General features: G+C 39.6%; 1 protein-coding gene across 2 annotated transcripts in view; it reads right to left on the bottom strand.

Moving 5' to 3' along the window:
* ift81 (intraflagellar transport 81 homolog) overlaps nt 1-8,866 on the bottom strand; it is a 110,133-nt gene extending 101,267 nt beyond the window's left edge. Inside the window, exon 1 of one of the 2 annotated variants that reach the window (XM_043715704.1) lies at nt 8,770-8,865. The gene's annotated coding sequence lies outside the window, so the exon portion shown is untranslated. Of the gene's footprint in view, nt 1-8,769 lie in introns of both variants that reach the window. The other variant, XM_043715705.1, reaches the window with a different exon arrangement.
* Nucleotides 8,867-13,774: the final 4,908 nt, after the last annotated feature.

The raw sequence follows: 13,774 nt of genomic DNA on the forward strand, positions 1-13,774 counted from the left end.
AGGGCGGAGGAGCGGGAAGTGGAGGAGATGCGGTGGAGAGCATCGTCAACCACATCTGAGGGGAAATTGCAGTCTTTGAAGAAGGAGGCCATCTGGGTTGTTCGGTATTAGAATTGGTCCTCCTGGGAGCAGATGCGGCGAAGGCGAAGTATTTGGGAATATGGGATGGCGGTTTTTACAGGAGGCAGGGTGGGAGGAGGTGTAATCTAGGTAGCTGTGGGAGTCAGTCGGTTTATAGTAAACGTCAGTTGTCCGAGATAGAAATGGAGAGGTCTAGGAAGGGGAGGGAGGAGTCGGAGACGGTCCAGGTAAATTTGAGGTCGGGGTGGAAGGTGTTAGTAAAGTGGATGAACTGTTCAACCTCCTCGTGGAAGCATGAGGTAGCACCAATATAGTCATCGATGTAGCTGAGGAAAAGGTGGGGGGGTGGTGCCAGTGTAGCTGAAGAAGATGGACTGTTCCACATATCCAACGAAGAGACAGGCATAGCTGGGGCCCATGCAGGTGCTCATGGCTACTCCTTTGGTTTGGATCCTGTTCCTTTGATGCTGCCTGACCTGCTGCGCTTTTCCAGCAATACATTTTTAAGCTCTGATCTCCAGCATCTGTAGTCCTCACTTTCTCCTAATGAATTATTACTTGCAGAGGTGCTTATATCTTTATTATCTTTATAATGCAAACGGTATCATTTTTACCCAAATTGAAGCACAAGCGTTCAGACAATTCTTTTGAGTGAATCGATATGTAACAGTATTTGTCTGAATCATGTATACCATCTTCACATTCACTTTTGCTGATGTTATTATGCATTGCATATTTCTAGATAAAAATAACTATTCTGATTCAATTTTTTCCCAAAAATATCTTATTCTTAAAATTTGCAAAGGTGCAAGTTAAACACAATACATGGCACTTTATTTGCCTCGCTCCAATTAAAATAAACATTCCTTGATACATATAACCTATATAATTGGATGGACAACCCTAAACTGTGGACTTTTTCAAGACTTTGTCATGTCTGTGCCACACCTCAACCTATTTCCCAACATGTAGTCGTGGACTTTGGAATCTGCGACATTTATTTTGCAAGCTCCTTGCACCTGAAGATCAATAAACATCTTTCCCTAGGTTTAACAGGCTTTCAGAAGTAGTTGATATTTATCTCAGTGTGTCCTCAAGGACTGTGCAGTACTAGTGAGCGCTCAGGCCAACCTCCCCAAAAACCACTGCAACTCTTTGCAGAGCTATTTATAAATGCACCAAAGGAAATAGTTAATGGTGTTTTCCCTGCCACAGTCACCTTGAAGTGGTGCTGAGACAACAGATGAATTAGGTTTTGTCTCTTACGGGGCATCTTTACCTGAAGTGACACAAAAAAAAACTATCCATTTGAAGGATCTAACAAACATTTATGACAGCTGCCTATTATATACAATTATTATTATTACATTCCAAGAATGTGTCTGGCCCAATATTATGGATTTGGTTACAAAAGAGCAATGTTCTTTCAGTAGTGTCATGCTTCAAGTGATCCCCAATAGGATACCATAGTAGATTTTTATACCCTCAGTGCAGATGTTAATGATACAGTAATGATATCATGAGCATGTCTCATAAAGACATACTAACATGCTGACCATGTGACACAACACAATATTCCTATTTTTTCAAAGATTAAAAAAAGATATAGTTGTACAAAGGCAAGTTATTAATTTGTTAATTACACGAACAGCTAAAACAATGTTTACAAGACTCACATTTCAAACTTCAGTATAAAGCCTTGGAGGTTTGACAACTTGTTCTATTTGGTGTTCAAATCCATGCGGAGAGGTGTGTCTTGTTCTTTGTTGCATTTGTTTTATAACTTGGTTGTGTCGCTGCTAGTAGATATCACCAGATATCACCAGACTTTTATAGGAGTGTTCTACATTATTTTCTTCATGCATGATCGGTGTGCTGTGCATCATTGAGAGCTGGGTTCAGTTTGCAATGTGGTGTCATGATCAGCAACAATTTGGCATGATCTGGGTTGGTTGTATATTGTAGAAACCTTTGCTGGAATTCAAATATTTGTATTTGGACTTCTAACTCTCACTCTCTACTCAGTGCACAAATGTGGTGGCCTCTATGCCTGTCAACTCATTATTCTCCTTTGTGAAATTTAATTATTCTTAGACAATGTTCACAATTGTTTTGTGAGCATAAGTTATACAAGTTTCAAGCAACAGCGATGCAAAAATCTTATTTTGTGCTTATTAGTCAATGATCATCGATTTGATAGAATGACCATACATTCTGCTAGATGTGAGGGCATGGATAGCAGATGAATCAATTTCCATTTAGTACAGATCCTTAAACAAATTTCCAATAAACCGCAGTCCATTGTCAGACATTAATTATTCCATGGTACCAGGTAAACTGAAAATAAACTGAGATGCTCGTGTTAGTAACACAATGAGTACAACTGTCACTAAGTCAATTAGAGATTTGAGGAAGTAATCCATCACAAAATGTAATTTTCCTCATGTATTACAAACAGGTCTGTTACTATTTCATCCAAGAAATGTGTGGAATATCGTGGAAATATAGAGACTCCCTCCACTACTGATGTTGATACATTTGGCACATGGCACAGGTACATGTACAAATCATTAAATATCTGATTCATCTTTCATCCCTAGCTAGTGTTCTAGTTGTGTTGTGCATTCAATATTCATGTGTCACTGGTATAACATGAACATGATATCTTGGCTGCATGCTTTTGGTACGATGACTCATTTACTTTTGAAAATGACCTTCATGACATATTAAATTTGTCTCTGTTTGTGGATGTAAGTTTGCTTGCTGAGCTGGAAGGTTTGTTTTTAGACATTTTGTCACCATACTAGGTAACATCAGTAAGCCTCAGATGAAGCACTGGTGGTATGGTCCGTTTTTTATTTATGTGTTTAGATTTCCTTGAGTTTGTAACCTCATTTCTGGTGGTGATATCATTTCCTGTTCTTTTTCTCAGGGGGTTGGAAAATGGGATCCAAGTCAATCTGTTTATTGATAGAGTTCCGGTTAGAATGCCATGCTTCCAGACATTCTTGTGCGTGTCTCTGTTTGAATTGTCTGAGAATGGATGTGTTGTCCCAGTCAAAGTGGTGTCCTTCCTTGTGTGTATGTAAAGATACTAGTGAGAATGGGTTATGTCTTTTTGTGGCTAGTTGATGTTCATGTATCCTGATGGCTAGCCATACATCAACTAGTCACAAAAAGACATAACCCACTCTCACTAGTACCTTTACAGACAGATGAGGAAGGACACCCCTTTGATTGGGACAACATATCCATCCTAGGACAAGCCAAACATGGACAAGTATGAGAATTCCTAGAAGCATGGCATTCCAACCAGATCTTTCAAAAAACACGTTAACTTGGATCTCATTTACCACCCACTGAGAAAAAGAACAGGAAATGACATCACCACAGAAAATGACATCCCAAACCCAAGGAAATCTAAACGCATAAATAAAAAACGGGCCATACCATCAGTGCTTCACCTGAGGCTCACTGATGTTACTTAGTATGGTGACAAAACATCTGAAAACAAACCTTCCAGCTCAACAAGCAAACCTACATCCAGGACCTCAACCTGAGCTACAAATCTTCGCAAAACTCACTTGTCTCTGTTTGGCCAAATGAACAAAATTCTTAGGTTCTTCTTTAATTTTTGATAATAGATGATCTTTGCAACTCTTGTAGTTTCTCATTTTTGGCAGTTGCTGATTATAACCATTCATACCAGCTATTGCCAAAGTGTAATAGATCAATTTTGAGAACACCTTCAACTTCAACTGATACAAATGTGTTGCAGGTGGTCCATTCTGTCACCATGTTTGAATCTTATGTATTGGAACAATGTCAGGATCTGTATTTACGGATAGTACTCACACTACTGGTATCTATCAGGTAGAAGATTTTGGGAAGTAAAGTCAAATTTGCTTATTGGTACTGCAGTGTAATTGTCCCAATGCGTGGAACTAGTGATCATTACAGAGTGAGAGACACAGTTCCTTGCAGGTTGTATCATGGAGGTAAATTATAAGGTCCATGTCTTTCAGGGTGGTAATATGCTGCCACCAGCTCCTTTATTGATTTTAGCTTTTAGGGTTGGTCATCCTGCCTTTGCAGAACATATGTACTAACTATAAAAGTTTCTGCTTGTATTACAGTCAACATAGTGCGTGAAGTGAACAATATGGAAAATTTGTTTTTCTCCTGAAATTTGGCTTTTGTTTGGTTGACCCTGAACCTCTTGATGTGCTTGTATTTGTACATTTTCTGTCAGTATACTGCGAGTATTGTGGTATTATACTAGTTTGTTGGTTACCTGTGTTTTGTTCTGGGGTTTGGCTAGGCCTTTGGAACCAAATTTCCTGCACAGACATGTCTATTGTCCCTTGGTGTCATATGCTTTGCAGATATCAAGGAAAGCTGGACAGGTTTTGAGTAGATGCACTTTACTGATCAAAGGAATAGTGTTGACAGCATGTAAAGCACATGACTTGTCAATTTGATTTCTTTTGTGTAACACGCATAAGTAATGTGCCAAAAATATGGCCTTTTGCACAGAAAGATACTTCGTAAAAGTTTTAATTGGTATGGAAACAGTCACTCATGTAATGACTCTCGAAGAGTCAGCATGGCTTCATGTAGGAGAAATCATGCCAGATAAATTTGTCACAATTCTTTGAAGAGGTGAAAAGCAGGGCAGATAAAGGGGAACCAGCTGATGTGATAAATTTGGATTTCTAAAAGAAATTCAATAAGATGTTGAATTTCATGGTGTTGAAGGTCGTATATTAGCACAAATTGGGGATTAGCTAATACCCTCGGAGACAGAGAGTTGGAATGGGGGGCATTTTCAACATGGTAACCTTTAACTACTGGAGTGCCACTGGGTAGTGCTGGCATTGCAATTATTTACAATATATAATAATGGCAGCAAGGGCAGCAAATATACAATTGTGAAGTTTGTGAATGAGGCAAAAATAAATAGGAAGGCAAGTACTGGAGATGACACAGTTTGCAAAGGGATATAGATAGGTTAGGTGGTAAGTTTACTTGCTCAGCTGGAAGATTTGTACTCAGATGGTTTTGTCACCATGCTAAGTAACATCATCAGTGAGACTCCATTGAAGTGCTGGTGTTCTGTCCTGCTGTTTGTGTGTCTTGGTCTGTTGTGGTGAATGATATCACATCCGCTTCGTTTTCTGAGAGGTTGGTAAATAGGGGCCTTATCAATGTGTTTGTTGATGGAGTTCTGGTGTTCGTGTATCCTGGTGGCTAGTTTCCCACCACTCTGTCCGATATAATGTTTGTTGCAATTCTTCCAGGGTATTTTGTATATTGTTCTGCTGGTTGTTGGTACAGGGTCCTTTAGATTCATTAAGAGCTGTTTTAGTGCGTTGGTAGGCGCCCAGTAGTCTGGTCATCGTCTCTGAGATGTCTGTAATATATGGTAGTGTGGCTACAGTGTCTGGACATGTTGCATCTTCTTGTTTAGGTTTGTTTTGTAAGAATTGGCAGACTGTGCTTTATTGGGTACCCATTGTTGTTGAAAACATTGTATTCTTGTACATTCGGATTCTTGTAGCTCCTGGGTGCTGCAGTGTGCTTAAATAATGTCCTGATGCAGCTCTGTTTGTGGGTGTTGGGATGATACCAGCATGACAGACAGTCCAGAGAAGGCCCAATAGATTGATCCCATATCTTCTACATGAGGAGAGGGTGTCAGACTGGGTCTGTACTCATTAAAGTTTAGAAGAATGAGAGGCGATCTTATTGAAACATAAGATTCATAGGGAATTTGACAAAGTAGGTTCGGAGAGGTTATTTGTGGGACAGTCTAGAAATAGAGGGCATAATCTTACAGTAAGTGTCATTCATTTACAACACAGATTCGGAAGAATTTCTTCTCTCAGAGGGAAGTACTGATTCTGTGGAATTCTTTACCACAGACAGCTGTACAGTCTGTGTCATTAATTTTATTTAAGGCTGAGACTTATAATCAGTAAGGAAATCAAGGGTTTGGGGAAAAGGCAGAAAATCGGTGTTTAGGATTTTCAGATCAGCCAAAGAATGATGGACCAGACTCAATGGTTCAATTCACCACCTATGAATTATGAAGCCTGACAGTTGTTCTTTGGAAACGTCACCTTTGAGGCGTTTTGTGTGGCTTTTTCCAACAAACCGGTCCATAGATTCTTGCAGTTGCTGTCTCCGTGAAATGAGTTGGAACCTATTAAAGTTAGTTCTTATCTTAAGATGGCCTTTGAGAACTTCTCAAATTTTTTTTCTGATCATCCATGTAAAGACCATAAGTATTAATTCTGGAACGCTCCCCTTTGCTGAAGCAAAGATTTTAGAGCTCTTTTCTCGAGATCATCTGTTGACTTGTAAAATAGAACTGCATATGTTACCTGAACAGCTGTAATTCCATAAGGTATCACTGGATGCTCGGACCATTAAAAAAAGTGTTTGACTTCCATTTCTCTTGGGCAGTCTTTGCTTTTTAAGAGTTGAGTCGTAGTGCGTTATTTGTTTATTCCTTTCCCTAGTTTTGCTTCTCTCACTTTTAATTTTTCATCTTTGCTGTTTCCTTTTTTAAAAATCTGTTACTTGCTGCTCCTTTACTGGTTTCGGTCCCTTTAAGTGTACTGTTTTGAGTAGTAATAGACCTGTACTTTAAAAATTGCTGGCTTGTATTTGTAGGTTACTGCCATTAGATGATATTCATATCAAATAAAGAGTGGTGACCTCAATGGTTTCCCTCTACTTTCACACTTCTGGAGAACAAAATTGAGCAACCAACTGATGTCTGGACAGAGGTACGCCTTCTTTGTGTAGAAAACTGTTGTATTTAGTGCTTTAAAAGCTGTATTTTCTTTTTGTGCATTTAGCAATCTCTTTACAAAAAAATCAGAACTGCTGTCATTTCTTTTGACAGTGTGACAGGTCTGTAACCTTTGGTTCTGATTATGTTGGTAACTTCAACCTTTTTAAGTGTATAAATTTTTTTGTAACTTGAAAGAAGTTACATTTTTAACAGAAATAAATTAGCTTTGTCCTCTGGATGGTCAAAGCCCCATCTATGAGTCAGTACAGCTGCCTGAATTCACAGATGCCCATTCTGCTGAATGTCCAAAATCTTTAATATTCAGGGCAGTTTACCTTCATTCAGTTTTCAAAATATGTCAGAAAGATCATGGAATCTCTTATTCATAAATAGTTACTGCTGTTAGCCTGCTGGAGACAAAACTCATGGCTACCTACCTGATGTGGAATCCTTACATTATTCTCAATGACATAAGAAACTAGGCATGGAGACTATGGTATTGAATGTTTAACAGACATTTACTACATCTGGCTATTATATGCAATTCTTCAACGCATAGACACACAAGTGTCTCCACTAGTATTATGCTATGTGGTTACAATTATCTGTCATGCTTCAAGTGATTCCCCAGTGAGCTTGCACCTGAGACAGTTATACCCTCAAGTCATGCACTATTTATACAGTAGTGTTAACATAAGCATGTCTCTTAAAGACATACTAATGTACTATACTGAGACACATAACACACCACCCAGAAGTGTATGACAATCTTACAAGCCCCTTCTCACCACCAGACAAGTTATAATTTAGTACTGGTTTTAAAGTTTACTGATGGGCATTTTGCTCTTGGGGCACTATCCAGTAAGGTCCAGCATCTCCTTTTTCTGCATGTTCTGATTTCAAACCATTCATAAATTGGTTAGATTAGATTCCGAAAGTGTGGAAACAGGCCCTTTGGCCCATCTAGTCCACACCGACCCTCCGAAGAGTAACCCACCCAGCCCCATTTCCCTCTGACTAATGTTAGGACACAATGGGCAATTTAGCATGACCAATTCACCTAACTACACATCTTTGGTCTGGAAACCAGAGTACCCGGAGGAAACCCACGCAGACATGGGGAGAATGTGCAAACTCCACACAGACAGTCACCCAAGGCTGAAATCGAACCTGGGACCATGGTGCTGTGAGGCAGCAGTGCTAACCACTGAGCCACCATGCTGCCCAAATTGTTCTTTTGTTACTTTAAGGCCCTCTTATAGTGGTGCTCACTTGTTATATTACTAGATATTAATGAACTTCCTACAGTTTTCAAATTAATATGAAAAGCCATTACGTTTAAATTGTTATTTATTTGAATGTAACGGATGTCAGTCTAATGAAATGACTCTCAGCCAATTTGAATACAAATTAAAATGTCCGACAGATGTGGCAACATAGTATTTGGTAATGAAAGTAAACGGTTAAAAAAAGCTTTACTTCTCAAACGGGGACGATTATAAAACGTCTTAACCGTTTAGCCCAAACACCCCAAGAATTTCAGTGTTCTCTTATAGCTCAAAACAATAAGCCTGATTAAGTGTCTATCCAGCGAACTCAGGAATCTTCAACGGGGACGTGTGAGCCAGGAGGAATGCAGCTTTGAAGATTTGAATCAGACTGACTAGTCGAACTGCTGAAGACTTTTTTACACTAAAGACGGCGACAGGACAACGGAGGCCGCTGCTCGTGGCCAGCGATAACGTTGAAGAATCCCGAATTAGCTGCAAGCTTGAGGCCTCCACTAATGGAGGTGAACCTAACTTTATACATAAACGGCACCATCCCTAAAGAAAGAGCCGCTAGGAAATTAATTAGAAAGTCGAAAACAAAAATCAGCAACTTACGCGAGAATTCCAAAACTGGAGAATGTAAAACGAAGCTGCCTACGAAGTAAACACCAGTTGCTAGACGGAAGTTACTTGACAATGACAGGAAGTGGTCAGTAACCAGGCAACGGGTGAAGCTGAGAGCCGAGTTTACCCTCATGCTTCAGAAATTATCTAAAAAAAATTTAAAACGGCCTAGTTTGCTGTATGTTGTGTTACAAACTGTTTAACAAATCTGTATAAAGGAGAGCCTGATATCTATAGACTCATTAGCTAGATCTCAGTAAAAATGAACAACATGTTCGCTGAAAAAGGCCATTCAGCTGACACGACAGTATATGGTTTCTAGAGAAGAACGGTGTCTGACCAATCTGATTGGACTTTTTGAGTAACTCTACACATTAGCTGATGAACTAGAGTCAAGAAGTTGCTGAATCCTTGAAGGCCAAAAGTAGTTGTTAACAGGAATTAATCTGAGTTATTTCCCACAAAAATCAGTATTACATAAGATTACTATTTTTGTTGATGATATGATTGGAGCTATTCAGAAAATGACCTGGAGTGGGCACTGTCCCAATGTAGGCAAAAGTGAGGACTGCAGATGCTGGAGATCAGAGTCTAGATTAGAGTGGTGCTGGAAAAGCACAGCAGGCCAGGCAGCATCCGAGGAGCAGGAAAATCGACGTTTTGGGCAAAAGCCCTTCATCAGGCCGAAGACAATTATCACACCGACTACAATTACACTATTGTCCAATAGTAATCGAGGATTAACCACAAGTATGGCTGTAGTAAAACTATTTTAGTCAAATGTACTAAGTGAAATATAAATATCATAGAAAAGTACTTTATGTGCTATATAGGTGCAGATAAATATATATGAACATATGAATTCAGAGCAGAAATAGATCATTTGGCACCTTAAACCAAATAATTGGTGACCAGTTATTAATGACAAGTGTCTGTTACCTACCAACAACAGTGTGGTTCATTGTCAGGTCACTGAACAGCTTGAGCTGGGAACAAGTTACAGTGCAAGGATTTGATCTCCACCAACTCAGAAGTGGCTTCTCTGTTCTCTGCAGTCAAAATTCAATTTAAACATGAAGAAAATCAGTTATAGTTTCCTTCCATAGCTGCTGTAAACTATGACTTTTATTATCAATCAGACATGTTTTACAAGTGAACCAGCTGCCTTATGCCTCTTGCAAACCAGTGGAAGCATTTGGGAAAGGGAAGCCAGGAAGAAGCTTTCAGATTGGAGGAATCAACTCAACATAATTTGTGGGTAAAGACTATTGATCAGTTTTTTCCAGTTTTCCTTTCTGCCCTTGTGTTTTTTCCTGTCTGTGTATAAAGGGCAGTTTATAAGGACATTAGAGTTTTAATTTATAATGTTATATACTGATTGTGTATAAATGTTTATCTGTAGTTATTTACTTGTAATAAATAGTGTGGAAACTTGGTCTGTAATTTCTATCAAGCTGGGTTTGAAAATCAAGTAATTTGGGAATACTGTATTCGGTACTCATTTAAAAAAAAGTTTAATCACAAATTTTGGCATTGTGGGGCTTGGTTTCTGGCACACTACCCCAGTGAGTTATGAGACTCATGAGAGAAAAAAAATTCTCTGGTCTTTGTTCTAAAAGGATGACCTTAATTTTTAAGCAATGGCTCGAGTTTTGCACTTCCCTTCTATGTTCACTTTGTCAAGACCATTCAGGATCTTATATACTTCAATGAGGTCACATCTTACTCATCGAAACACCAATGGAAACCAGCCCAGTCTCTCCATGGACATAGGTTTGCTCGCTGAGCTGGAGGTTCATTTCCAGATGCTTCGTCACCCTAATAGGTAACATCTTCAGTGTGCCTCAGGCAAATCACTGCTGAAAATTCCTGCTATTTATATGTTTGGGTTTTTTTGGGTTGGTGATGTCATTTCCTGTATTGGCATCATTTCCTGTTCCTTTTCTCAGGGGATGGTAGATGGAGTCTAACTCAATGTGTTTGTTAATAAGAGTTCTGGTTGGAATGCCATGCTTCTAGGAATTCTCGTCCGTGTCTTTGTTTGGCTTGACCTAGGATGGATGTTAGAAGTGGTATCCTTCCTCATCCATATGTAAAGATTACTAGTGAGAGAGGGTCATGTCTTTTTGTGGCTAGTTGGCATTCATGTATCCTGGTGGCTAGTTTTCAAAAAGAATGGGTACCCAATGAATGCAGTCCACCGATTTCTCAGCAACTAGCACAAATAAGCAGACAAAACACATCCAGAAACCCTAGTCATTCTCCCCTACATCAAAGACATCTCAGAAATGACTGCCAGACTACTCAGACCCCTTGGCATCATGGTAGCCCACAAACCCACGAACATACTAAAACAGCAGCTAGTGAACTTGAAAAATTAATGTAATTTACAAAATACCGTACAAGGACTGTAACAAACACTACATTGAACAAACAGGCAGAAAACTAGCCATCAGGATACATGAACGCCAACTAGCCACAAAAAGACATGACCCTCTCTCACTAGTAATCCTTACATATGGATGAGCAAGGACATCACTTCGACTGGGACAACACATCCATCCTAGGACAAGCCAAACAAAGACACGCACGAGAATTCCTAGAAGCATGGCATTCCAACCAGAACTCTATCAACAAACACATTGAGTTAGACCCCATCTACGATCACCTGAGAAAAAGAAAAAGGAAGTTACTTCACCACAGGAAATAACATCACACAGGAAATGACATCACCAGCCCAAAGAAATCCAAACATATAAATAGAAAGCAGGAATTTTCAGCAGTGCTTTGTCTGAGGCACACTGATGATGTTACTTAGTAGGGTGACGAAACGTCTGGAAATGAACCTTCCAGCTCAGTGAGCAAACTTACATCCAGAACCTCAACCTGAGCTACAAATCTTCTCAAAACCCGATGATATATTTATTCTAGGTGTCAATCTAATGAACCTCTTTTGAACCAGCTTCAATATATCTGCAGCCTTCCTGCTCATGGTATTTGAGATATGGTCTCACTATGCTCTGTATAACAGAAGCATAACAACATTTAATGTTCAGTTCCTCTGTAATAAAGAATAGCCTTCTTAATTATTTGCATTAGCTGTATACCGACATTTAGTGACTTTTGTGACAGGTACTTAGAAAACAGTAAGGGAGACGGTGGCCTAGTGTTATTATTGCTAGCCTGTTATTCCAGATTAGATTAGATTCCCTACAGTATGGAAACAGGCCCTTTGGCCCAACATGACCACACCGACCCGCCGAAGAGTAACCCACCCAGACACATTCCCCAACCCTATATTTACCCCTGACGAATGCATCTAACACTGTGGGCAATTAAGCATAGCCAATTCACCTGACCTGCATGTCTTTTGGATTGTAGGAGGAAACCGGAGCACCCGGAGGAAACCCATGCAGACTCGGGGAGAACATGCAAACCCTACACAGACAGTTGCCCAAGGCGGGAGTTGAACCCAGGTCCCTGGTGCTGTGAGGCAGCAATGCTAACCACTGAACCACCATGCTGCCCGTTAGAGTACAGAGACTCAGATGATGTCCTGGGGACCCAGCAGATAATGGTAGTTAAATTAAACTTTTTCAAAAATCTGAATTAAGAGTCTTATGATGACCATGAATCTATTATTGATTGTTGGAAAAAATCCATCTGGTTTACTAATTTCCTCAGAGTCTGATTGACTTTATTCCAGCTCCTTTTTAAGAGGTGATTAATGAGGTTGTAGCTCCACTGGTGTTCATTTTCCCAAACTTGCTAGATTCTGGAAAGCACCACACTGGAAAGTATCATCTATAATTCATCATAACAACTGGGATACAGTGTAAAAGGAACACAGGACACAAAATTATTAAACTGCAGTCAAGAGAACCTTTTTAGTCACATATTTTAGCCCAAAAGAGAGGGTGCAATTCTAGATTTAAAGTCCTGGGAAATGAAGCAAGGCAGGTGGATGAATTAGCAGTGTGTATCCATTTTGGAAGTAGTGATCATAGTACAGTTGGTTTTTGCATCATCATGGTAAGTGACAAAGATAGAACGGGGTACAATGTTTAAATTGGCAAACTTCACAAAGCTCAGAAATGATCTAGTAAACGTGGACTGATTACAGCTACTTGAAGGAAAGTCAGTGTCAAATCAGTGTGTGGTATGATCCTACAGGCAGTATTAAGGTGATTTAAGATGATTTGTATAAGAATTAGAAAGGACATGTGGAAAATCCTTTCCACCCAGTGAGTGGTGAGTCTGTAATTCACAGCCATGTTTGATGATTAAGACAGAAATCCTTAACTCGTTTAAAAATAATTTGAATCTGCTGAAGTGCTGCAACCTGTGAGACTAAATTCTGGAAAATTGTATTAGAATGGGCAGCCATTTTATTCAGTTGGCATAAGCATAATGGCTGAATGGCCTTTTTCTTCCAGTAACTTTTCTGTGGTCTATGTGGACCACAGAAGCTGCAAAGACATTAAGCAGGTTTCAGGAGTCACTAATAAGATGGCAGATAGTGTATGATGCGAGGTATATGGAGTTATGTACTTTGGTAGTAAGAATAGAAAAGCAGAATATTTTGTAAAGATGTGAAACTTCTATATGTTGCTGATCAGCAAATGTTGGATGTAAAGATTAAATTGCCATAGTCCTACCAGACCATAGGGCTGTTCTCTCATTAGCAACAGAGAAAGAACTGGTGGTAGGTGTAATCTGAAAGGTCACCATGCCTCAGGGAAAGGGAAGAGGTTGAGAAGTCCTTCAAGGTAACTTCTGCTCGTAGCAAGAAATGAAGCCATGCTGTTGGCATCACAAAATAACTGAGGAGAAAGTGAGGTCTGCAGATGCTGGAGATCAGAGATGGAAATGTGTTGCTGGAAAAGCGCAGCAGGTCAGGCAGCATCTAGGGAACAGGAGAATCGACGTTTCGGGCATTAGCCCTTCTTCAGGAATGAGGAAAGTTGGTCCAGCAGGCTAGGATAAAAGATAGGGA

The sequence above is a fragment of the Chiloscyllium plagiosum genome, chromosome 25 (genome assembly GCF_004010195.1).
Source record: "Chiloscyllium plagiosum isolate BGI_BamShark_2017 chromosome 25, ASM401019v2, whole genome shotgun sequence".
In the NCBI taxonomy this organism is placed as follows: domain Eukaryota; kingdom Metazoa; phylum Chordata; class Chondrichthyes; order Orectolobiformes; family Hemiscylliidae; genus Chiloscyllium; species Chiloscyllium plagiosum.